The 26,913-nt window shown below is 41.7% G+C and overlaps 1 protein-coding gene across 1 annotated transcript in view; it reads left to right on the forward strand.

Moving 5' to 3' along the window:
• The first annotated feature begins 14,235 nt into the window (after positions 1–14,235).
• The window catches only part of IDNK (IDNK gluconokinase), an 865,727-nt gene continuing 853,049 nt past the window's right edge, over positions 14,236–26,913 (forward strand). Inside the window, exon 1 of the mRNA XM_050761404.1 lies at positions 14,236–14,239. The gene's annotated coding sequence lies outside the window, so the exon portion shown is untranslated. The remainder of the gene's footprint in view (positions 14,240–26,913) is intronic.

The following is a 26,913-nucleotide window of genomic DNA, read 5'->3' on the forward strand; positions in this document are numbered from 1 at the left end:
CCTCATGCATAAATATAGCAATTGTTTAATTATTACATTAAACAGGCCTTAGGGTTTAAAACTCTCCTAAGGACTGTTCACCTGCTGGAAGTTTGACTTGCTGCACTAAGTATGGGCACACTCATAACATGTAAGTGTGAAATGTCCTCTTTATTACACACTGTAAATCCATCAGACACGGAAGCAGAGGACAGCTTCAAGATTAGAGCCTCTAGGTGGAAAGAGATGGTACAAACTTGGTCCTCAACTCTTTCCCTCTCTTCACTGTGTGAGATGGTTTCTGCTGCCACCAACCAGCGTGCAGGGCACCAGAAAAGACTCCACTCCCCTTTGTTAAAACTCTGCGTCAGATGTGAACTACAATTCCATTCCTTGCACACTTACAATAGCTGTCCTAAACTTTCAAGAACACAAAAATGACCACGTTTCTCAAGTACAAGTTTATGGCAGTGAAACTAAGGAGCCCTAATATCCTGGTACCCCTTCATCCACACATGGAAGCTATGGTCGATTGTTCCATTCCTTCCACAACTGCTCTAGGTTCTGTCTGTACTACAGAAGTTAGAAAGATACCAACTACATTTCCCAAATGTTCTTGCAGCTGGGTTACAGATGTGACTTGGGTTCTCCAATGACTTGCACTGAGTTAAGTGGGGGAGAGAGGGAAGTGAGAGCAAGAGAATAGGGCAGCATCCATTGTGCCAGTGGGGTTCTCATGAGCATGTGTGTCCTCCCTCAATCCTGGACTGCACGTGGAGTGCTGCTGTCCTTAGAGTCAGCACTGGGGTCAGTGGTGTTCTGAGTCCCAGGCTCTCATGACAGCCGAGGCAGCTACCACCCATCTATGCTATTTCTGTGACGTTGTGTTTAGCGTTATTACTAGAACACCCAGTCTGAAACCCACTTCCTCCAGCATAACCACAATTTTGTAAGCACCTAAATCCTGGTATTAAATTTTTTTTCGGCTGAAAAAAGCTGGATTAGTATTTCGCAATCCTTTTCCAGTCCTTCTTTGCAGCTTTGTTGTTGTGCTATGGTTGTTTTGTTCTCTAGCCAATATCTCCCTCTTCTTGGCTCCCCTTTCTTGTCCCTTCAAATCTACCCAGGCTGCTCCGGAAAATGACTGAATCATGTTGCCTTTCTCCACACAGGAAGTCCAGGGCCATACTTCTTGGCTCTCAATTCCATATTGAGGTTTTAAACCCCACTCAATTTGCTTGTAAGCCCAAATGTTCAGCTCCTTAACATGAGGTACACTGCTCTTTACAAATGATTTCAGATGTGATTCAAATGACCTCAGACACCTGTTGAGTCCCAGTGAATCACTGTTTCAAATGAGGGCTTCTGGGTCTACTGTATTAGAAAAAAAAATTTCCCTCTTTCCCTAGTGTCAAATGGCTTCACCCACTACAAGTCTTTCACAGAAGAATACCCCAAGAATACCAACCTGAAAGACAGCCAAGAACACAAACTCAATAACAAATAGATCTTGAAAACTGGCACACATAAAACCTTGGAATAGCCACAGAAATGGAGCCCCAGCTTTCACATATTGCAATGTACTTTAAACAATAAAACCAAAGACCTGTGCTTCTGTGTTACATCTTACTCCTTTCCTTTCCTTTTTTTTCATTCAATTGCTATTTTTAGATTTTTCCTATTTAAAAAAAAAAAAAAAAAACAAGCCTGGGCGCGGTGGCTCACGCCTGTAATCCCAGCACTTTAGGAGGCCAAGGCGGGCAGATCATGAGGTCAGGAGATCAAGACTATCCTGGCTAACGTGGCGAACCCCCGTCTCTACCCAAAACACAAAAAAATTAGCCGGGCCTTGTGGCAGGCGCCTGTAGTCCCAGCTACTCGGGAGGCTGAGCAGGAGAATGGAGTGAACCTGGGAGGTGGAGTTTGCAGTGAGTTGAGATGGCACCACTGCACTCCAGCCTGGGCAACAGATTGAGACTCCATCTCAAAACAAAACAAAACAAAACAAAACAAACAAAAAAAACCTTTTTAAAACAGAGACAGGGTCTCAATACATTGGCTAGGCTGGTCCTGAACTCCTGGGCTTAAGCAATCCTCCTACCTTGGCCTCCCAAAGTGCTGGAATTACAAATGTGAGCCACCATGCTCAGCCATTTTTCCTCTTCATAAGAGAGGAATTTTACCATCTTATGCTAAGATCACATTTTCAAAATGCTAGCAAGTTACATGACCAGGTCTTGAGCCCTTTGAGAATGAGAACTGTCTTACCTATCTATCTCTCTTTTTCATTGAGACAGAGTCTCATCAGTTGCCTGCAGTTGCTCAGGCTGGAGCCTCCACCTCCTGGGTTCAATCAATTCTCCTGCCTCAGCCTCCCCAGTAGCTGGGATCACAGGCATGCGCCATCACACCCAGCTAATTTTTGTATTTTTAGGAGAGTCGGGGTTTCACCATGTTAGCCAGGTTGGTCTCGAACACCTGACCTCAAGTGATCCGCCCTCCTCAACCTTCCAAAGTGCTGGGATTACAGATGTGAGTCACTGCACCCGGTCTGTTTTACCCATCTCTCTATTCTCAGTACCTAGCATTGGGCCTGGCCCACAGTTACCATATACACAATTCTGTGATACCAAATGGGTGTCCTATAATTCAATTCCATTCTGACTAACCTCCTGGAGTTAGCACAGTCCCCACAGGGTAAGGGGCTTAGTCTCATAAGAGTGCCTCCTTTTCAGATGCCAACTACAAGTCTCAGATGTCCCCAAGCTTCTTTTACTTCTGCCCAGTCAGCTACAACTGTGGGGATTCTCACAACTTCCTTCAGGTTTGATAATTCACTAGAATGATTCATCTAGTGCTAACTGAAAGCACTATACTTACAATTACTGTTTATTATAAAAGATATAACTCAGTAATAGCCATATGGAAGATATAACAGGCTAAAGTCTGGGGAAAGAAAAGTGCAAATGTTCCACACCTATGGAGTCAAGGTATGCCACCCTCCTGGTATATTGATATGTTCACCAACCTGGAAACTCTCTGAGCCTTGTGTTTCATTACATAGATTTCACTACATAGGCATGACTGATTAACTCACTGGCAGTGTGTTTGAATTCACTCTCTGCCTTCCTCCATTCCCTGAAGGTCAGGGGTGGGTCTGAAAATTCCAACCCTCGAATCACCTGCTTGGTCTTTATGACATGGCCAGACCCTCCCTTGAAACTATCTAAGGGCCCACCATGAGTCATCTCATTAGCATAAATTTATGGTAGAAAGGAGCTCATTATGTAAAACAGAAGACGCTCCTATCAGGAAAATTCCAAGGGTTTTTGAAGCTCTGTGCCAGGAGCCAGGGACAAAGACCAGATATATTCTTTATTATATCACACCATCTGAGACACATTTGCCAAACTGAGTTGAGTTGGCTACCTCTAGGTTCCCATTAGTCATTTTATGAAAATTAAATTAAAGGATCTTCTGCAATTCTAGCCTCAAAGTGCTCCCACTGGAAGTAATGTTCTTTAAGCCCTTCCTTGAATATTCATTTAAAACACAGCTTAAATAACCCCCCAAGCTGAAAGCCAGAATTTAAGTACCTTTTTAACTACAGGTGATAGGAAATGAATCTCACCACCCCAGATGGGCGTTTAAGGCTTGAGTATATTTACTACTAACGTGTTTATATCACCTTTGAAGTTGCTATTGTAGGGATATCAGATACCATTATGGCCCAGGCTCTGGGTGAATATACTGCCCTGCCAGCTGGAGTAAATGTCGAACACTTTACGTTTTATCAAGGTAAGCACACAGTAGAATAAAACACTTCTTTGTGCATCTGACTGGTGGTGCTTTTTACTATGAAAACTGAGTAAGAGAATAGAGATGTACAGATACTATGCTTCAGTGTTTTCATAACCTTGCTTAAGAGAAGAAAACATGCCAGGAAAAGGTTTGCCTTTGCATGAAAGGAAAATTTTAAATAGATAGATACAGATATTTACATATATGTATACATATGTACACATATACACATAAGAATTTGTACAAATACACATATTCTTATCCTTATGTACAAATGCATATATTCTTATGTGTACATATGTGTGTGTGTATATATATAAATGCATGTATTTTAATAGAGAGTCAGAAAGCTTTTTTCTGGAAAGGAATAAATAGCAAATATTTTAGGCATTGGGGTCTCTATGGCAACTAATCAACTCTGCTATTGTAGTGCAAAAGCATCCATAGACACGTAAAGGAATGACCATGTCTGTGTTCTAATAAAACTTTATTTATGAACACCAAAATTTGAACTTTAATTATTTTTATGTGTCACAATATTCTTTTGATATTTTTTAACTATTTAAAAATGTAAAAACCATTCTTCACTTAACTCATACAAAGAAAGGCAGCAGCCATAGTTTGCTGACCCTTGACCAGTAAGGTTAATCTCATGATGACGTCTCTGCTCAGGCCACGTAATCTGAATGAACCTGAACTCGCTGGGGATTCCAACAAGTAAGTTATCTGAACTCCATTGGTTGTAAAAAGAAATCCTTATAAATAGTATCCTTCCATCTCTCAGCCCACTCTCACCTTTCTCCCCTGTTTCCCTCCTCTGTCTCTATCTCATTCCTGATAGACAAGAAGGATTTAATGGAAAATGTGCTCCAGCTACTTCCAACATTGACTGCTTAATATCAAGGTAACATGGCTGGTGACAGCTTCTTTCATTGATTCATAATTCATGTCCCTGTTAAAAGGTATCTGATCCTATAAGTTATACATATTTCACTCCGAATATGCTAATCTTGTCAGTTTAAATAAAAATAAGACCACAACTTATTTCTTCCCTGATTGGGGAACTAAGGGAGAAAATGTCTCGGTGGGGGGGGGAATCCCAAGACCTGGAAAATACCTCTGACTCTGAAAGATCAAATCCTATTGAAACCACAGTGAAAGCACCTCTTAGAGATTCTGCCCAATTCAATGGTGTGCGTCCTATGGCAGCATGGCAGTATTTCAGATGTACTAGCTTTATAGAGTTTCTAGAGATAGCTATTCTTGGCAAATATATTTCAAGAAGTAGTCATATTTTTTAAAGTGTTTTTTAAAAGTCTCTGTTTAAATGAATAGGTTCATCAATCAGAAAACCCAGAGGCAGGTGGGGTAAAAAAAAAAAAAAAGGGCAACGATTTTTTTATTGTTATTAAAGGAGAAATTATATCTGAGGCCTGAAGCTCAATTTGTGAAGAGCATGATCCACAGGACTCCTGTTAAAGTTAGGCTGCTGCTGAGACACTTCAAAAGATCATCTTTATTACAGAACAATTGCCTGACCCAGTTTCCTGGTCAGCAACATACTTTTGTAGAAACTTCAGGAGCTGATGAAAAAGCTCAGCAAAGTTAGCAAGGGTACTTTCATCTGTGGCTCTCGGGAGGGGAAATATGAAAAGGTTTCTAGGTCTCTTGGATTTAGCACTGCCAGGTCTACTGGCATAGAAGCAAAAAATGAAACAAAAGATATGGACATGTTATAAAAGGCAGTGTCTAACTTCTTGGCAAATGTGCTTGCTATTATGGTTTGTAGAACACAGAGGTCTTTCTGTATTCATAGTCTTTTGCCTGTCAAAATATTTTGATATTGTAATAAAACCCTACAGTAAAATACATCTTGCCCATTGAGTAAGGATTCACTGCTTCGGTATAAAAAGATATTCTCTGCCCATTCTTAGGTCTCCTTGAGAAAAAACTCTTGGTGCCCAAGCATCTAAACAATATTTAATTTGGAATTCCGACATGCATCATAAAACTAGCATAAAGAGCAACAATGTATGTTTTAATGATTTCAAAGGGGAAAACACATTTCCACAAATGGCTCTAAGTTAAGTTCCCTTCATTGCTTGCTGGAAAATATGACATCTTTAAACAAAGCGCTCTTCAGCTTTTTATTTTAAGCATCTGTGCACTTATATTTATCAATAAAAATAATCTTTCAAAAGAACTATTCCGTTTTATAATTTCCTCTTCCAGTTTGATTTTTTTCTTTAGATTTAATTTTTAGAATGTCTTCTTAATTCATTTTTAAACTTCCTGCTTGTATTAGTTTCCTAGGGCTATTGTAACAAGCTACTAAAACCTAGGGGGCTTAAAACAAGAATCTATAGTCTCACAGTCCTGGAGGCTAGACCTCTGAAATTAAGGTGTTGTCGGGGCCATGCTCTCTCTGAGAGTCAAACCCTTTCTTGCCTTTGCCAGCAAAATCCTTGGCATTTCTGGACTTGTACATGGATCACTACAGTCACAAAGCCGTCTTCTCCCTGTGGGTCTTCACGTCATCTTCCCTCTATGTGCCTGTCTGTGTCCGGATTTCCTCTTTTTTATAAGGATATCAGTCATATCAGATCAGGGCCCAGTCGAATGATCTAATCTCAACTTGATTACTTTTATAAACACCTTATTTTGTGTTTTGTTTGTTTGTTTTGTTTTTTTTTTTTGAGACGGAGTCTCGCTCTGTCGCCCAGGCTGGAGTGCAGTGGCGCAATCTTGGCTCACTGCAAGCTCCGCCTCCCGGGTTCACGCCATTCTCCTGCCTCAGCCTCCCGAGTAGCTGGGACTACAGGCGCCCGCCCCTGCGCCCGGCTAATTTTTTCTATCTTTAGTAGAGATGGGGTTTCACCATGGTCTCGATCTCCTGACCTTGTGATCCGCCCACCTCGGCCTCCCAAAGTGCTGGGACTACAGGCGTGAGCCACCACGCCCGGCCGTTATTTTGAAATAAGGTCATATTCTGATCTACTGGGGGTTAGGATTTTAACATATCTGTTTTAGGGAGACAAACCCATAAACATTTATACTGTTATGCATTTAATAGAATAAAAATGAAATTATTTATACAGTAAGTAAATAATGCCATTGGCTAAGAACATTCAACAGCACCAAAGAAGGCAGTATGATCGCTGGACGCGGTGGCTCACACCTGTAATCCCAGCACTTTGGGAGGCCAAGGCGGGTGGATCACCTAAAGATGGGAGTTTGAGACCACCCTGGCCAACATGGAGAAACCCCATCTCTACTAAAAATACAAAATTAGCCGGGTGTGGTGGCACATTCCTGTAATCCCAGCTACTCAGGAGGCTGAGGCAGGAGAATAGCTTGAACCCAGCAGGTGGAGGTTGCGGTGAGCCGGGATTGCACCATTGCACTCCAGCCTGGGCAACAAGAGCGAAACTCTGTCTCAAAAAAAAAAAAAAAATGACAAAGAAGGTAGTTTGATCCTAAAGTTATTTCCAGGCATCTTAGGCCTTCACAGCCTGGGGTGTTTTCCCACTCATTCCAGCTTGATCTGGCCCATGCCAGTGTAACTGTAGGACAGAGACAGGTCTGAATCTCCTCTGGCAGGGCTTTTCCTGAAGATTCCTAATAAATGTCTGGGCACTATTTCTGACCATCTATTAATATTCACTTCAAGAACCTCCAGGTGCCACCAGCCATAGTTTCTTTACAAATGAGGCAGCACCAAGGCAGTAGAGAAGCCCCAGCTGCAATCACTGTGTAACTCTTCTGATGTAACATCACTCCTGGCTGGTATGATGGCACTGGGCAACAGCAAGGCTCAAAGACCTCTCAAGCCCTTCACATTTGCATGCTGGGAACAAGGGCTACAAACGGAGATACATGTTAGAGCCTAGAGCAGTGGTTCTCAATCTGAATCACCAAAGAGATCTAAAAAACATCCTGGCTCCTGGTGCTCACCCCCGTGGTTGTGACTGAGTGGAGTTTGCCGTGCAGCCAAGAGCACCAGCATTTTCAAAGCTCCCCAGACGTTACTAACGTGCAGGCAAAGGTAAGAACAGCTGGTCTAGCTCAGAGCTCCTCAAACATTAATGTGGATAGGAATCACCCAGGGAGCTTGATGAAACAGATTCTGATTCTGCAGGTCTGGGGTGGGGCTTGAGATTCTGCATTTCTGACAAGCTCCCAGGGATGGCTATGCTGTTGATCACTAACCGTGCTTGGAGTAGCCAGGAACTTCTCAAACTTTACTGCACTATGGAATAATCAGCAGAGCTCTTAAAAATACTGATGCCAACCCCAGGCAACAGAGCAAGACCACATCTCTACAAAACAAAGGTTTTGTAATAAGCCAGGTGTGGTGGTGAGTGCCTCTAGTCATAGCTACTTGGGAGGCAGAAGCAAAAGGATCACTTGAGCCCAGCAGTTGGAGGCTGCAGTGAGCTATTATCATGCCACTACACACTAGCCTGGGGGACAGAGCAAGACCCTATCTCAAAAAACAAAAACAAAAACAATTTAAATAAATACTGATACCTAGATCTCATCTTCAATAGTTCTAATCAGCCAGGAGTGTTACTTGAGTGTCAGGATTTTTGAAAGCTCTCCATGTGACCACATGATCTAAAGTGCAGCCCAGGTTGATAGTCACTGTTATTAAGAAAAGGGAAAAAAATCTTCAGTGGTTCTGACAATCCTACAATATGGGCACTGGGTATTATCTTTCATGACAGCATCAGCAACCAGCCACACATCTGCTCATGCTATAAACACAGGTGTACCCACATGCAACAAGGAAAGGTTGCACCAGAGAGTCATTTGGCGCCTCATATACTCCTGATGTTCTAGCTTTAGGTGTCTAGCCAATATTCATTCTGCTGTTGCCACTGCTGTGTGATCAGCGATACACTGAGAAGCATCCTAGTGATGTCAAACCTTCCTCTTGAGTCATTCCCAGGATCTAAAAATGATTGCCTTTCTTGTTCATGTCTCAGTTGCCCCCATAGAAAGAAGCCTGGCTGGTTTTACAGGTTCTCTGCAAGACAAGAAAGACTGGACTAAATGTCCAATGGGGGTGCTACTCAAGAAAGTTCAGCTGGGCGCAGGGGCTCACTCCTGTAATCCGAGCACTTTGGGAGGTCGAGGCAGGCAGATCACCTGAGGTCAGGGGTTTTAGACCACCTTGACCAACATGGCAAAACCCTGTCTCTACTAAAAATACAAAAATTAGCCGGGCGTGGTGGCGGGCACCTGTAATCCCAGCTATGTGCGAAGGAAGCTGAGGCAGGAGAATCGCTTGAACCCAGGAGGTGGAGGTTGCCGTGATCAGAGATAGCGCCATTGCACTCCAGCTTGGGCAACAAGAGTGAAATTCTGTCTCAAAAAAAAAAAAAAAAAAAAGAAAAGAAAGAAAGAATGTTCACTTGATATCTGAATATACGAATGTGTCAAAGTACAAGAGGTGGAAACAGTAAGAAATGAGGGAAAAGAATTATTTATTGTGATTTTAAAAATTAGATTATGTTCATTGGTGGTGAGTGAGGGGAACATTCTCATTCTCCATGAAAAATTGTTAACAGACTCCGTAGAGCACATGAATGTGACTAAGTATTCATGGGAAATGCAAAGTGCTACTGAGTCTGACTTCAAGGTTTGTGCAGCATAAACACAAAGGCTGCCCAAGGGACCAGGTCTATGTGCACAACAAACTTTTGAGGAGAGGTGAGAGAGGATCACCTGGCAGAAGGGAGAAAGCAGATAAGGGGTGATATTTAAGGAGGTTAATTAAATCCTTTTTCACTTTGGTCAGCCGCAGCCGTCCTGAGTCAGCCTGAGAACTGAAACAAGCTTTTATAACAGTGGTCGAAACAGTTGGAGCAGAACTGCGTCCCCAGTGAAGGAGGCTGAATCCACCCCTATCACCAGCACCACCAGATGGCATGGACATACATTCAGTCCTAGGTTACACTGGTTATCCCAGCATCTGAAGTGGTTCAACATTTTAGTACTTTTAGTGTGTCTGGGTTCAGACAAAAAATGGTCACCCTAGTCAAATATAACCTGTGTATTAGGGACTGAATTGTGTCCCTCTCAAAATCCATGTTGAAGCCCTAACTTCCATATCTCAGAATGGGACTATGTTTGGAGATAAGTTCTTTAAAGAAGTGACTAAGTTAAAATGAAGTTCTTAAGGTGGGTCCTAATTCAGTCTGACTGGTGTCCTTACAAGCAGAGGAAATTTGGACAGAGAGACACCAGGGATGTGTGTACACAGAGGAGAGATTGTGAGCACACAGGAGGAGGTGGCCATCTGCAAGCCAAGAAGAGAGGCCTCAGGAGAACTAACCCTGCCAGCACCTTGATCATGGACATCTAGCCTCAAGAACTGTGAGAAAATAAATTTCTGTTGTTTAAGCCACCCCATCTGTGGTATGTTGCTATATATCTTGCACTGGGGAAGTGGTAATTGGAGTTTCATTAAGGATGTAAATTTCCTCTGGGTTGGATAGGAGCAGAATTCTATGTGTATTTATTCATCAGTTCTCACTACATAATAAACAACCACAAAATCCCAGCAGCACAGAAAAATAAGCCGCATCTCATGCTCATCAGCAGACTAGCTGGGATTCTGTTAATTTTGCCTGAATGCCATTTGACTTTTCTCCAGGTTGCAAGTCAGGTCCAGGTGCCACTTGTCCTGATATTAGCATTTCCATGGGGTGTGTTCTCCTCATGGTGATGGCAGAAGAGGGCAAGACCAATCATGCTAGCACATTTCAAGTCTTGGCTTGAGTTGCATCTGCTAATGTCCCATTAACCACAGGTCAATCCCAAAGTCAAGGATGGGCAAATATGCTCCACCCACCACAAGGCCATGGTAAGGGCATGGATATAATTATAATGTGATTGAAAAGGGCGTGAGATTAATTATTTGATCTACCACACCTCGGTTCATCAGTATATCTGTAGTGGTTGAGTGGCCATGGACTTGGTCCTAATAAATGAACTTTAGGGCCCTACCATACAGAACAATTGTCTATCTAGAACAATTGTCTCCAACAACTTTCTGGGTAACTGTCATTTCTCATTGCCAAGACTCTGCTTCCTTTAAAAAGAAAACAAAACAGAAAAGGCATATTAACTAGATTGGCAATTGTAACACACAACCACTTGGTACTTTTGTTTGTTTAATCGGTTGCAAAATTTAAAAAGATTTCATATGAAAATCCAGTTTATCTTAACACACTGGAGAAACTGACAACATTGAGCATCAAGGCAACACTCATCAGAAGTGGATTTGCCTCTGTCCTTTTAGATGTCTGTGCTCTGCTGATGCCATGGTCCCCTCCAGGTGACTTCTCTCACCTAGGTTCTGTGCTTGCCTGCTACTGACATTTGAGTTTGAGCCTCCAAACTAGACTATCAAGCTGTAACATTCTGAGGTTCTTTACAGACAGAATATACTTCCAATATAAACTAATTCCCAATATTGTTCTTCAGACTGTCTCTGGGTTTGATGATGTTCAAGTTTGGGGAGAATTTCTCACAGCAACTATGTTCTTGACATAGAGATTATTCCTCAAACTCTTGATTCACAATCAGAAGGGAGTGCCTTCTGTGATGCTGTATTAGTCAGGGTTCTCTAGAGAAACAGAACCAACAGCTATATAGAGATACAGTATAAGGGGATTTATTATAAGGCATTGGCTCACCCTGATTATGAAGGCTGAGAAGTTCCATCATCTTCCATCTGCAATCTGGAGAACTGGGAAAGTCAGTGTTGTAACTCAGTCCAAGTATGAAAGTCTGAGGACCAGAGGAACTGAAGTGGTAAGTCCAAAGACCCAAGTTCTAATATCTAAGGGAGGAGAAGATGGATGTCCCAGCTCAAGAAGAAAGAGAAGAAACAAAAAGACAAAGAAAAAGGTAGAATTCACCCTTCTTCTGCCATTTTGTTCCACTCATATTGGTGAGAGTGAATCTTTTTGACTCAGCCCACTGATTGAAAGGCTAATCTGTTCCAGGAACACCCGTGCAGACACACCCAGAAATAATGTTTTACCAGCTGTCTAAGTATCCCTTATCGCAGCAAAGTTGACACATAAAATTAATCATCACAGGTGCTAAAGTCTCCTGCACTGAGATTAGTTGGAAGTTCATCCTGAACAGAAACACAGAGAGAGTTTTTCAGAGCTCTTTCCTGCCTCCTCAGGTCATTGGCAGTCTTGTCAAAAGATTCATGTCCAGAAGCCCTAATTGAAAGTAGCTTGCTTTGGGGACCAGCTACAGCCATGAATGGGCTCTCAGGCCTACTCTGCTACCCCGCACTTCCTCACAGTGAACGCAGTTCTAGGAGGTGTGTCTCTCACAGAGGAGAACCGGAGAGAAAAAACGTTGGAAGCCAGAAATAGCATAGCAGACAGGAGCAAGAGCGATTTAAAAACAAATGATTTTTGTTGTTGTTGTTATTGTTGTTTATTGGTTTGGGTTGGGCAGCTGCCCTAGGTAAGACAAAAGAGAGGAAGTGGAGGGTGCCAGGAGCAATACATGAGAGAGGCATGAGAACTAGAGAAAGTCAGAGAAACCCAGTCAAGCCAGAGGTACCATGAGAAGCAGATTAAAAGAAGATTCCATCCCTCTTTCCTTGTTTAACTCATTCAAACACTGATGAGCCTTATGTGAGAGCATGATTCTCAGAACTAGAATTAACATTTGCAAAACCTTTTGTAGGTAAATGTAGTCGTAGATTTTTTTGTCTCATTTAATCTTTTTTTTTTTTTTTGAAGTCTGATCTTATTTATTGGTTACTCTTAGAACATCTTATTTTCGACTGGACTCAGAAGCTCTCAGAGAAGACAGCCCCCATCTCTTGGCAATCTGTTCCTATTGTTCTGTTTTTCTTTGGCCTTCTTTGGTCTCTTGGGCAAAAGTTTATCATATTCTGCTGCCTAGTCCTTATTTTTTTCAAGTATGTTGGTTGTTTAGAACAATGTGCTCACATCTGCATTGCAGGACATGCTGAGTAACAAGACACTGAATCTCTAGCACTTTGGTCCCAAGTTTCTTACCGTCTTTGTTCAGGGGCTTTCTCATAGTAAACTGGTGGACATCATCTTGTTTAGAGAGATGGAAAATTTGCAGACACCACTAGCTCTTTCAGGCCCCAGGCGACAAGGCACAGTAGTAAGGCAGTCCAAGAATATCTTCCTCCTTAAAAAAAAAAATTAACCAAGGTGAGAACACACAGATTGGCATCCGTAATAAACCCAGAACAGATTAGCACCTCCTTTCCCGAGTCTTCCTTGGTCTGTTGCAGGAATGGCCCTGCTCAGGAGCAGGCAGACATGGCCCTGGTCAAGATACCCTGGTTCATGAGGAAAACTTGTTTGCTGTTCCCACTACTGATTTTATACACATACTCCCTTCTACTCTTCACTCAGAGTGTCAGCAGCAATTTCTGTGGCCATACGCTTCTCACAAAGGTGTGAGGTTTGCCGTCATTATCTACTTCAGTGAACGTCTGGCAGCCAGTAGCTGGGAAGGAAATATGCAGCTTCCTCCTGAAACAGCTGATCACCCCCAAGGTGCCACGAAAAAGAGCTTGCCTCATTAATCTTTACCACAATCCTCTGTGCATTATTTTCCCAATTTTATATATGAGGAAACAGAAACAGAAGGACAGTGAGATTTTTCTCCAAATTATTCATTCTATTAACAGTAGAGGCAAGATCTGAATCTACATGTCCAATGTCCCAGACCATTCTGTAACTCCACAAGGAAACTGCTACTGTTAGATAAATAGATGGATTTGAAACTAAGACTCGAAACTGTTAAAATGCCCCAAATTCACACAGCTACTGAAAAACAAAGCCAGGATTTGAAGGCCAGTCTCTCTGACTCCAGGTCCTAAAATCCTAAGCTCTTGGATGCCTCAGATTTCTCAGTCCTTCCAAACAGGTAATATTAAATATATTATGGGGAGGTTATTTTATATATTTATAACTACTGAGAGAAAATGGAGGAAGAATTGTTGATCTTCTTCTTCATTCTTCTTCTTTTTTTTTTTTGAGATGGAGTCTGGCTCTGTCCCCCAGGCTGGAGTGCGGTGGCGCCATCTTGGCTCACTGCAAGCTCCGCCTCCCGGGTTCTCGCCATTCTCCTGCCTCAGTCTCCCAAGTAGCTGGGACTACAGGCGCCCGCCACCACGCCCAGCTAATTTTTTTGTATTTTTAGTAGAGATGGTGTTTCACCGTGTTAGCCAGAATGGGCTCAATCTCCTGACCTCGTGATTCACCCGCCTCGGCCTCCCAAAGTGCTGGGATTACAAGCATGAGCCACCGCGCCCGGCCCAACCTTCTTAATTAAAATAAATTCTCCTGGCATCCAGGGTCCCTGGTGTGCATAGTACAAATTACAGAAGAGCCCAGACCCTCTGTGATCACTCCAACCCTGCGTGTATTGGGGGTTGGGGGTGGAGCGCAGATGCTCTGATGGGGACAGGAATGCTGACGTCAGGAGACACATCTGGCTCTAACACCTGATGGATGAACACAGGCAGGTCATCCCAGTGCAGCACAGTAGAGGGTTGGGTCCAGTAAGATGAGAAATCAAGAAATGGGTTAAAAATAAGGCAGAAGTTATGGCAATAGCCAAAGTTAGGAAGAATGCTCTATATACCTTTATATACTATGGAGTAAACATCACAGCCTCTAGTTTATGGATGAAGAAACTAGAGTTGAGAGAATTCAGACACCTTATCCAATGCCATAGAATCAGGATGTGAGAGCCAAGGTTCAAACCCCAAAATGCCTGGGTCCTACAGTGGGAAGAGGAGCTTCCATGCATGGGAGGGTTCATGTGTATCTAGGCTATTTGGAAATAAACCAAAGTTCAGTGAAGGCCAGTTGCCTTTAGCATGGTCTGAAAGAGGAAATGAGGCAGTAAAGGGAAGAAATTTGATCCTGGCAGAGACACAAGTAGCAAAAATCCCAGTGGGCTTCACATGTCCCGACATATTCCCTACCCTACCTTTCTGCCTCCTTTGACAAACTGACCCAAATCACAAAGCAGAAAGTGGGGTCCCCTCCTAACTTAGTGGAGCAGGTCAAATTTCTAACCATAAAAGGTAAAACAAACCGCTTATGTCCTTGAGTAACGCCTTCCCAGGTGATTGAAGTGAGACTCTGGCATGACCCAATATGGACCTGACCAGATCCAGCTGCCTGGCAACAAGAGGCACTCCAGGGCAGACCTTTCACCAACTTTTTCCTCATTATACTGTCATTGTAATACTAAAATTGCCGCCCAAGGAGGGGCTTCTCTGCCATCTTCTGTACATGGGATGCATATTAGGACATAACACCTCACTGCACAGGCACAGAGAAGACCCCACCCAAACATGCTTGCACTTTACTCCTTTTTCCTACCTCTGCTTCCTTAAAATGACAGGAGCTGAGCCCCTCCAGGAGCAAGCACCAGGATCCCTTTCCTGCATGCAGCTCCCTGGTGCTGCTCCAGCCACAAGCCTATTAAACCTTGCCTGAGAAGACCTCTGCTTGGCCTGGTGTTAATTTACTACTTACAGGAGGGTCAAAGGGCTCAGGACTCAGGTTATGGTAAGAGAAGTACTCAAAGCCCAGCATCCAGCAGTCATATTATTGACTTGGTTTTTTTTGAGTTGGAATCTCGCTCTGTTGCCGAGGCTGAAGTGCAGCGTCGCAATCTCTGCTCACTGTGGCCTCCGCCTCCTGGGTTCAAGCAAATCTCCTGCCCCAGCCTCCCGAGTAGCTGGGACTGCAGATGCGCGAATTTTTGTATGTTTTAGTAGAGATGGGGTTTCACTGTGTTGACCAGGATAGTCTTGATCTCCTGACCTCGTGATCCACCCACCTGGGCCTCCCAAAGTGCTAGTAGTACAGGTGTGAGTGACTGCGCCCCAGCCGAGATCATTTCCTTTTAAATGAAGCCACTTAGCTTTCATGATGTGAAGAAAGGGAAAACAAAACAATAAATTCAAAGCTTTAATATCTGAAGGGAAATGCTTAAAAAAAGAGTTGCAGGCAAAAAAAAAAAAAAAAAGCAAATGAAAGGTAGAAAGGAAGGGAAAAAGGGAGGGTGAAAGGGAGGGAGAAATGGGAAAAAATTTAAAAAGAAAAAGAAGGGAGAGAGAAAAGAAGGGAAGGAGGAAGACTGGAATGAAAGAAAAGAAAGAATTTTAAAGCACATGTGAGCCACCACAAATTAGATCTCCCAGCAGTGAAGCCATAAACAGCTGTGATTAAAGATTATTTTCGGATAATGAAATTAAATGCACCCAATCTTCTGCGCCCCTGCGGATCATGGGTTCTGGGAGACCATGGTCTATAGTGTATGTAATTTTGATTATTGTCCAAAAACTTAGAACAATACTGTGCATACAGTGGGTGTTGCATAAATAAAAGGTTGACATTGATTGATAGTCCCTTCCCTAAAGGAAATTGATCTCCAATTCAAAACTCTAACATAACACTGAGTAAGGTTAATCTTCATATCCCCACAGATGGAGACTAATGGGATGGGTCTAAGTAGGCAGAAGTGCATCAGGAAACCAAATTGGAAAATGATAGCTATTGTCACCCAGGGAATTGCCAAAGGTGGATATCACTTATGGCTCCCAACTCCAATGGCTGACCTTTTTTTCCCCCCAGAGTTATCAATAGACTAGTGACAGAAGACTGACAAAAATGAAAAATGCATGTAAATAAGTTTTTATTATTTAAAAATGGCCATGAACAACCCTTAATTACTTGCTTTTAAAAAATAGTAGCTGCTGACATGCTTAAGGTAGGGGAAGGACAGTTACTTCTCTATGTCCTCAGACCAAGCCTCAGACAAAATGCTGCCACATATGCAGACATGCTTAAACAAACATGCCCTAGCAGAATGGCCCAGTAACCAAACATCCATTAGCAAGCTGACACTAAGAAGTTATAAAACCTGTTCTGTAAAACTGAAGAAGTCCCAGCTGTCTGGCTTTTGAGGTGCTCCTGAATATTTTAGCCAGCCCATATCTCTTAAATACCATTAATTTTACCAACGACAGCCCATTTTGAATGCCGATTATAGAAGTTACCAGTTTTGGCCGGGCGCGGGTGGCTCACACCTGTAATCCCAACACTTTGAGAGGCCGAGGCGGGCAGATCACGAGGTCAGGAGACCGAGACCATCCTGGCTAACATGGTGAAACCCCATCTCTACTAAAAAATATAACAAATTAGCCGGGCGTGGTGGTGGGCGCCTGTAGTCCCAGCTACTCGGGAGACTGAGGCAGGAGAATGGCGTGAACCCTGGAGGCAGAGCTTGCAGTGAGCCGAGATCCGGCCACCGCACTCCAGCCTGGGTGACAGAGCGAGACTCCGACTCAAAAAAAAAAAAAAAAAAAAAAAGTTATAAGTTTCTACAGTAAAAATCTATTTCTAGTATTCATTATGCTGATTAACAAAACTACTGATGTAAATAAGAGATACGGAAAAAAAAATGCCTTCAATAGTTACCTCTGAAGAGTGGTCTTTCTCATATCATGCTAGATAACTACTCCTGAAGTGTGAATTTCTATGTATAACAACTTCCTGCTGCTTTGTAGTAAAACCAGCACGTCCATTTATCTTATACTAGTTATATGTGGGTATTATAAAGTATATAACAAGCATCATAACATGAATGATGAACCATATTTAAATACTTTTCTCTTTTAAAATAATGATTTTAATAGTTGACAAATAAAATGCATTTCTTTATATAAAATGCATTCAATAGCCTCTTTTTACTGAATATGAGAGAATATAAAAGACATAGTTACTGATTTTTTCATACAAACATAAGAAAAACCGGTCACTCTGAAACAATTTCATACCCTGCAATATGATTGGTGTACTTTGAGCTGCGACTATCATGCTTGTCTTTTCAGTCAAGGAAACACAGCAGCTGGTCACCCTGCTCTCTAGTTTCTAGGTGTTTGGCTCAAACTCCAGTTCCTTAAGTCTTTTGTTCTCCAGATGAGTGCTAGCAAATCCCAGAAGGCCTAAGAGTCACATGTCCACTCAGGTAGAAGGCACATGAAGCTCTAATCCTGGGCTCATCATAGTGTGGTTTATGGTCTTACCCTCCCGTGGGCCCAACCCTTTTTCTCATCTCCTTAAACCTAACCTGGAATTTATTTCCTTTCACTGGGTTTTCAAAACTTGCACCCACATTCACTCCTTCACCCATTAACTCATTCACTCACTCATTCAAGGTGCGGCAAAATTGAGCACTTTATATTTCCAAATACAAAAATATAAAGACCTAAAATTTATCAGAAAGTGACCTATTTTGTCCATTCTGCCTCACAGGCAGTGGTCCTCCTGGCTGCTTGATCATCCTCTGCCCCAATGGAGTTATTGGCTTCTTGACGTATTAGTCACATTACTTTGTAGAGCGCGTTAGTTACTTTCCTTCATCATCCCTTCTTCCTTGCCCCCAATGCTTTCAAAAATTGCGCGATTGGATGATTTCATTTTTTCCAGCTACACAGGCATTTCAGAATTGGGAGGAACAACAAATGGCAAAGATAATAAATATAATAACCACTTTAAAGCCTATTATATGAAAGAAAGAAAGAGCAGAAGCACTCAGATCCCAGCACCATTAGCTAAAAATTTCCAACACTCCTTTTCCAACTTTTGATTTCTGAGTCATTAACATATAAGAACTATTATCAGCAAGAGTCATTTCTCCATTCTTCCCTTCTAATGGAACAGTATATTATTATTTGTCCTACATCTAGTTTTGTGATATATGGCCTTTCTTCAGTTTTCTAGAGAAGAAAACATGGTTTTATTTCCTCTCTGATGGAGATCTTATTCTCCCAGAGACAACTTTTCTCATTCTATTTGACTCTCTGAAGATGAAAAACTGACCCTTTGAGATTATAAAAATAATCCATGGATATGTTTATATTCCCCCTGAGGTCTGAATTGTAAGGTGCCAGAGAAAGAGGCTGGCATATTTATGACCAATAAGCTTCCCATGTTTGTTCCCTTTATTATTATAACAAAGATAAATCTGGAGTCCATTTTGCCCATGCAAATGCAAATTAAGGAAATGTGGGCCCCAGAGTCTCCTGATGCCTTACTACTGCCGAAACCAGAGAGCTTTAACCAGAGTGTTCACGTATATTTGCTTTCAGAGAGTGACATGAGGAGTTTGGGAAGTGTGGATTGTCAAGGGTTGAATTTTTGACCAGGTAAGTATGTATAAGGTATGCCAAGGACAAGAAGCAGTGATATAGCAAATCCATACTTTAATGTGTAAAAAAATTGCCTGGGATTTTATTAAAATACAGTTTCTAATTCAATACATAGGGACTGAGATTCTTTGTCTCCAACGAGTTCCCAGTTGATGTCAATGCTGCTGGTGCAAGATGAGTAGCAAGACGTTGGAGACAAGCGGCGGTTATTGTATGGATTCTAGAGGACATTTCAAATACAAGATATTTTGAATTTTAGATTCAATGTTACTTAGGACCTCTAAATTATATATTTTTAGAGTGCTGAATAAAGTCATGTCACTTTAAATTTCTTTTTTTGAAGTATATAGTACACATGAAAACTGAGTAAATCATGCTTCATAGATTTTTCACAAAGCCATTTAGCCACCTAAGAAAGTAGACTAAGAAATAGAATATTACCAGCATCACAGAAGCCTCCTCACTCCTGTTCTAAATTACTATGCTTTTCTGTCGCTTTCTTAAAGGCAACCACTGTGCAGACTCCTGTAAGCAGAAATTAGTTTTTCCCTGTTAAAAATTGGCATTTGTTTTGTTTCTGGTTTCCTTTATTGTTGTGTTTTCTGATATTCAGCCACATTATTGTGGGTACCAGTCATTTGTTTTTTACTCCTCTATAGCAAAAGTTACCAAACTTTTTCTTTAAAGAGCAAGATAGTAAATATTTCCAGCTTTGGATGCCATAAGGACTCTGTGGCAACTACTCAACTTAGCTCACATAGTTGAAAGCAGCCACAGACAATACATAAATGAATAGTCATGGCTCTGTTCCAATAAATCTTTATTTACAAAAGCAAGTGTAGGTCAAAGTGTAGGTCAAACTGTGAGCCATAGTTTGCTGACCTCTGTTCCACAGTAGTGCATTATAAAGATGTATCATAATTTGCTTGTCCATTTTACTTTTAATAAGCATATTTTTTTCTATTACTGCCGTAACAAATTACCACAAATTTAATAGCTACAAACAACACACATTTATTATCTCACAACTCTGTAGGCCAGAAGTCTGGGTAGGCTCAACTAGTTTCTCTACTCTGGGTCTCACAAGGCTGAAATCAGTGTTAACTGTCTTGGGATTTTATCCAGAGGCTTTGGGAAAGAAATTGCTTCCTGGCTCGTTCTGGTAACTGGCAGAAGTTAGTTCCTTGTGGTTGTGGGACTGAACGTTCTATTTCTTTGCTGGCTGTCAACTGGAGGCTGCCTTTAGCTCATAGAGGTCTTTCTTGGTTCTTATATATGGTTCCTTCCATCTCAGAGCCAGCAAAGGCACATCAAATCCCTCTCACACTTGGACTCTGTCTTCTAGAAGTGTCATTGTTTTACATTTAAATATACAGTCCTCCTCAAGTGATTCAGGGTATGGTTAAAGGGAAAGATGAAACATCATTCTTTTTTCTTTTTTTCTTTTCTTTTGAGATGGAGTCTCACTCTGTCACCCAGGCTGTAGTGCAATGGTACAATCTTGGCTCACTGAAACCTCTGCCTCCCAGATTCAAGTGATTCTCCCACCTCAGCCTCCAAGTAGCTGGGATTACAGGCACCCACCATCATGCCCGGCTAATTGTTGTATTTTTAGTAGAGACAGGGTTTCGCTATGTTGGCCAGGCTGGTCTCGAACTCCTGACCTCAGGTAATCCACCTGCCTCAGCCTCCCAAAGTACTAGGATTACAGGCGTGAGCCACCGTGCCTGGCCTATTCTTTTTCCATGCAAATATTCAATTGACCCAGCACTGTTCATTAAGGTCAGTTTTTCTCTACTATGCAGTGTCAAATTGTCACCAATCAGTGTGAGATATATATGTGTGTATACACACACACACACACACACACATACACACACATGGGTTTATGTTTGGACTCTACTTACTCCATTGGCCTAGTTCTCTACTTTTACGTATTTTACTAATAATGACTACAGCTCTATTATAAGCCGTCTGATAGTGTAAGTCTTTGAATTTTCCTCTTTAAGATTGTGAGTCTGGCAGAGTTTGACCTGAGATCAATTTTGAATGTGATGCATCACATGGTAGGGAGGTTACAAGAATGGAAAATATAGCTTCCATCTGCCTCCAGCTACTGAAACTACCAATGCTCTTTAAAAAAAAAAAAAAAAAATCCAGTCTCACTGAATGACTCAATTGGCTAAGGTCAGTTTGCTATGTATTGCTAAATAATTTTGAACTTTATCCTGAAGGGAAATAGGAGATGTTGAAACAATTTAAGCCAGCAACTAAATTTTTGTATCCCTTTTCAATGAAGAAACCAGGTGGAAACAACATAAACAAGTTTTATGGTTAAATCTTGTTTTAAACCAACATATCACAATCATGAAGAAATGAGTTGTATATCTGGAGTTTATTGAGGTGGTCAAGGCTAGAGATGGCAGTGCCTTGAGATAGACCTGTGATGATGGAGTTGTAGAACAGGCGGTAGATTTGAGAAAGATTTAATGGACGCTACTTGGAGATTGATTATACCTGGAGTCAGTGATGAGTGGCTTAATATCTAGCATGGCTACTGATGAAGAATTCAGGAGGAGTTAAGTGTAAAGATGATGGGTTCACTATTGAGATTACGGTGCCTGCAACCTATCTAACTGGAAATGTTAATCAGAAAGATAGAGGTAGAGACTGGTGCTCAGCAGAGGAATCAGTGGTATAGATAGATCTGGAGGAGTTTTCTGTAAATAGATAATGGCAGCTATGACTGGATCTGTTCATTCAGGGAATGTGTACAAAGCAAGAAGAAAAGAGTACTAGTGATAGAATCTTGGTGAATTTCACAAAGATATGCGAAAGAGAGAGAGAAAAAGAAAGAGAGAGGGAGAGAAAGAGAGAACGAGAGAGAATAAAGAGAATGACTTGTTGTAGCAATGGGAAAGGAACCAGGGACAAAAAATAATCTTTCTTAGATCTACCTCAGGCTATAATTTACTCTGCAATAATAGAATTGTTACTATCCCCAAATAGCATTTGCTCTACTTAAAATATATAATGTTGCACAGAAAAAAAAATTTACCTTGTCTTTGTCCTTTTCTATAAGAATCCATCAAAATTGTCTTTTCTATAGTTGAAGCATTACTTATAACGATAATCAAATGATATGGCCACACCAGAGATTGAAGTAATAAGAAAGGCCTTCATAAATGATAATTTTCATGATGCAGTGAGGTAGCCTCATTTTATTTTAATTAAAAACAGGTAATGACAGAGAAGTGGAAAGGAGAACCTCTCAGCTAGAATCACGTGCTCAGGATTATGAAGAATAAGGGGAACTTTCCTTGCAGCATGGAGATGGTTATGGCGAAGCGGTTAGATTGAGAGGAAGCTGGTGTATCTCCATCTTTAATCCGGGATTCCATTTGTGTGTGTTGGTAGTTGCTGGATATTACCAGCTTCTGATTGCAAGGTTGGGAAGTCCTAGTGATCTTTCTGCAATTTTCTAGCAGGGTCCATACAGTGAAATGCCTTCAATGTGGATAAAAGTGAAAAGCAAGGCACACTGGGACAGGAAAGCTTGGATCCACTGTCAGCCCAGCTGTCCTCATCCTGTGAAGAGCCTGTTGCCCTCTGGGCTCTTGAACACAACAACCAAAAGCCATCCGTTCATGGCTTCCATGTTCATTTCATCCAGTAAGAGAGTTGCTTCATCCACAGGGCAGCAAAACAATATAAAATTAGAGGCGGGAATCAAATCAATAGCCAGTCCAGCAGGAGACAGTGTGTGTTCTCCTTTGAGCTGTTAGCAGGTGCACTGGGTGAATACAGATAAGTTGATAAATGGCTGATTCGATAGACTGGTAGCAAACACATGCTTTGCCAGAGATGACTTTTTAAGTCACCATACATCAAACAGACAGTGTCAGCCTTTGAGGATAAACCTGTGAAGCCTTGTTGTGCTCTTTGAACTACCTCTGAGACCCAGAGACTGAAAAGGGGCCTGAGTGTTCCTCTGAATCCGTTGGGAGGACTGAAAGCTTCAAAGAGGAGCGCTATCATATCCAAGGGGAAATACATTGATTGAAGGAACCAGTGTGAAATAGTCTTTAATAATTACCAGAAAGCTGGAATCGACTGGTGTTTTGCTGAGCTATATTTTATCTTTATTGGATTAACTGTGACACAGTAGGTTATGTCAAAGGGAATCTGCATGAATATTAAAAGTAAATGTGGTGTGAATAATAGATAACTTACATTAGATGCACCAGCATGCAGTAATTTTTATTCACCTACATAATTAGATTAAAACAAATCTGCTGAATAAAATACATTGTCTTATTATAATCTGGTTTGAAAACACCCAAAAGTTATGGCCATAAGGGTGTTTGCTGGTGCTTTACATATAAATACATAATTCACCCTAAGAAATGTTTTCCAGCAGGTTTCTGGTAGTTACAAGAGAGGATGATTATGCATATTAACAGCCCAAAGCCAGTAGGAAATAGCCTTAAGGTCAAGTAAGACCCTACAATGTTGATACCATCAACATGTAACTTTTATGTTCAACTCATGGAAATTATGAGGGACAGTGAATGACCTAGGGAAAACTTACCCACAACCTGAAAGCACACGTGATTCTTTTCATGTGTCTATTGTCTATTTCAGTTCTACAAAATAAACTCACTTTTAAGATAAGCTATATTGCTCTTTTAGGCTGGGAAGATCTCAAAGCCTCTCTGTCTTTAAACTAGTATCTTCCCACCTCCCACCATCACCTCCCCAGCTGCTGCTGTTTCCCATTGCTGAAGAAATTCAGCTAGAATCTGTTACATCAGGAGGTGGGTTCCAACACAGTCTAATTCCATCCAAGTGTGGATGCTGGGGACTCCCCCATCCATATGTCTCTCTCCTCCTGGAGGCTTCTGAATGTCCTGGGCCATTGACAGAATGTCCATGTGGGGAAATTTGAATGTGGCTCAGCAAAGTCTATGGGACGAGTGGCCACCATGACTGCTAGATGAATCACAGGCAATATGCTGGCAGATACAGGTGGATGGCTCTCCCCAGAGGGCTACATGGCTCATCAGGCAGGTGACAAGTGGGGTTAACTCTAGTGTTGATGGATGCCCTGCTGGTCCTTTGTGGTCTCCCACAGCCCTCTGGTGCTGGCAAGAGATGGTGCTGGGCCTGGGCTCTTTCTACTGATCCTGCTGTCCTCCAAGTCGTGCTCCAGATTTCATTCCTCCCCCACATCCAGCTCCTGTTCCCGTTTCCCAGCCCAATGCACCTTGACTAGATGACCACATGTCCTAATGTGCCTAGGTCAGTCCTATTCTGCCTGTTTGGACCCAGTAAAATGATGTATAATGGCCGCTTTTACTCTCAAGAGTGGCCCATTTGGACCTTAGGCTCTGTTGTCACCCTAATCTTGTCTGTCCATTCTTGGCAGGCAGGGCATTGTCTGAATCTCCCAGTCTTCTTTTGTAATCTGTTGCTACAGCACAAACTTGCCGCCTTCTCCCCTAGAGGGCTTTATGCTTGGATTCTTAAGAGCACTCCCTTTTTTTTTTCTCCACGAAGTCACTCTTGCAAATGAAAAGTTTTGGCTATCAAAGCTGGTTTGCTAGTTTCTGAGGCTGGCATCCCAAGCTTATTTTGGAAGCCCAAGATAGAACATTAGCTGCTTTGCTCTCTCACCTTATGTCTCTGCCTGTCCTCAGGGCAGTGTAGATGACTGATCTATGGAAGGTATCCTGTACAGTGATGTCTAGAAAGTAACCCCAAGGATTTTTATTCAATGCCATTTCCTCACCATTCTCTCACTTTCAAGTCCCCATTTGCAACTTGCAAATCTCAAGACATTGTCTTCACACCTTCTGTGCCTAGTGTAAGTTTTGTAGAAGGAAAAATGATTGCTATTAATCATTGTTATTTAGTGGCACACAGGTTATCTCCTATATCCTTCATTCTCCACAGTTAGCAGATATGGTTCTGGATGCATAGAGAAGTTAACTCACCTGTACAAGATTACAAAAAGTGCCTGAGCCAGAATTTGACTCCAGAGTTCCTGTACATAAAACAAAAATAGCTCCTAAAGACACAAAGCTTGCAGATCTGTAATTTGGCAGAATAATCAAAATGCAGTAGAAATTTTGTCCCGAGAGAGTGGAAGGTATGGTAAATCCAATCAGAAATGTTTCATCATTTCTGTAGTTTTCTTCAAATGACTCCAGATCTTCCCCAAAGCAGCTTCCAAAGCACCTTTGCATCTCTCCCACTGACAGGATGGGCCTAAAGCCTCCTCTCAAGAATAGCTCTGTCTTCATACTTATTCACATCTGCCTGAGTTTCAACACCCAGGCAAGTTCTCTGCATAGAAAGGATCACCTAAAAGCAGCCCCACATCCTTCTAAACGGCAGAGTGTGAAGCAGTACCTGAGCTCCACCTACCGTGCTCCTCAAGGTTGCTTTAAATCAGGGAGCCCAGCTGGCCCAGAACCCAGATTGCTCTCCACTCCCCGTGTGGCAGCCATCAGCTCTGAGACCCCAGCTCAGTGACCAGGCCATCAAAGAGGTTGCCAAGATCAGACAGGCTGTATTCTCTCACAGCTCTACGCAGGAAGCAAAGGAGTTAAAGGGAATAATGACAGAGGTAGCCTGCAAATGTAACCAGAGGTATGTATTTTAAAGGATGAATAAAAACAAATGACTATGTTATAGAAATCTATTTCAGCATGTATGTGCATCAGAGTAGAAATCATTTATTTTCCTGGTCTCTCATGAGAGTTGATATTACAGTGCCTACATAGAATAACTAGCCATTATAAATGTAGAGTGCTTTAGGACTGTCAAAGCAATCACACCGAAATTACCCCAGTGATATCTAATCTCCGTCATGTACTCAATATGTGCATGGACCTATACTGATAAGATGGAATTAATATCTCAAAGGCAAGAAATTTTTTTCCCTGATGGAGTCAGGTGTTTTGCAGTGATGGATGAGGTCAAACAGAATTTGTCAGAATTAACACAGATGTTTCCGCATGTGGTGTTTGTGTTGCAATTCTCATTCCTGGCTTTTATTGTTCCCTTCTCCACATTTCAGCGCAATGGCAGATGTTTCCTAAGTGTATACTGCTCGTGTTATTTTACATCCCCTTGCAGGATGATACTGGGCCATGTCCTCCCATGGGGTTACAGCTAGTGAATCTTGTATAAAATATTTTTCCTTGATCAATGTAATGTATGCATGTGGTAGAAAATCAAATAGAATAGACTGGCTTATAAAATAAAGAGAGAGTCTGTCACCTCCCCACTTTCTAATCTCCAAGGGCAATCATGTTTAACTATTTCTGTGTCTAGATTTTTTGAGTGTTAGATACAGATCTGGGTGATCTACCTTTAGGGCTAATATACAGGCTTTAGCGATTCTCAGTTTAATGTCTTGCTGATTGAAAATAATGCTTTTTAATATCTTCTTGCTCTCTTCTCAATTTTTGATGGCTATATCACTATTTTTTTTTGCCTCAAGTAGTTACTTTTGTAACTAAAAGTGAAATCCATAAGCCCTCATTTTGTGTTCCATACATTTTTAAAAATATAGACTGAATTCCCAACTTGTAAAACAAGAATTTTAAGCACATCTATCCTTCCATTTCCCTCCCATCTTCCAATCTATTTTAAACATTTAAGTGTGGCTCTTGTTTTAACTACATGTTGATTATAAAGGCTGACATACACTAAATATCTTAGCAGGATTATAACTATATAAATATTGCTCATTGGGAAGTCAAAGACTATGTCACAGTCACATTTCATTGTCTGCGGTTCCCATACCACCACCCTTCCTTCTGTCATTTAAATCACAATGTTCCTAGTGTCAGTTACTGTCTCTA

Source organism: Macaca thibetana, chromosome 15, assembly GCF_024542745.1.
Source record: "Macaca thibetana thibetana isolate TM-01 chromosome 15, ASM2454274v1, whole genome shotgun sequence".
NCBI classification, from domain to species: domain Eukaryota; kingdom Metazoa; phylum Chordata; class Mammalia; order Primates; family Cercopithecidae; genus Macaca; species Macaca thibetana.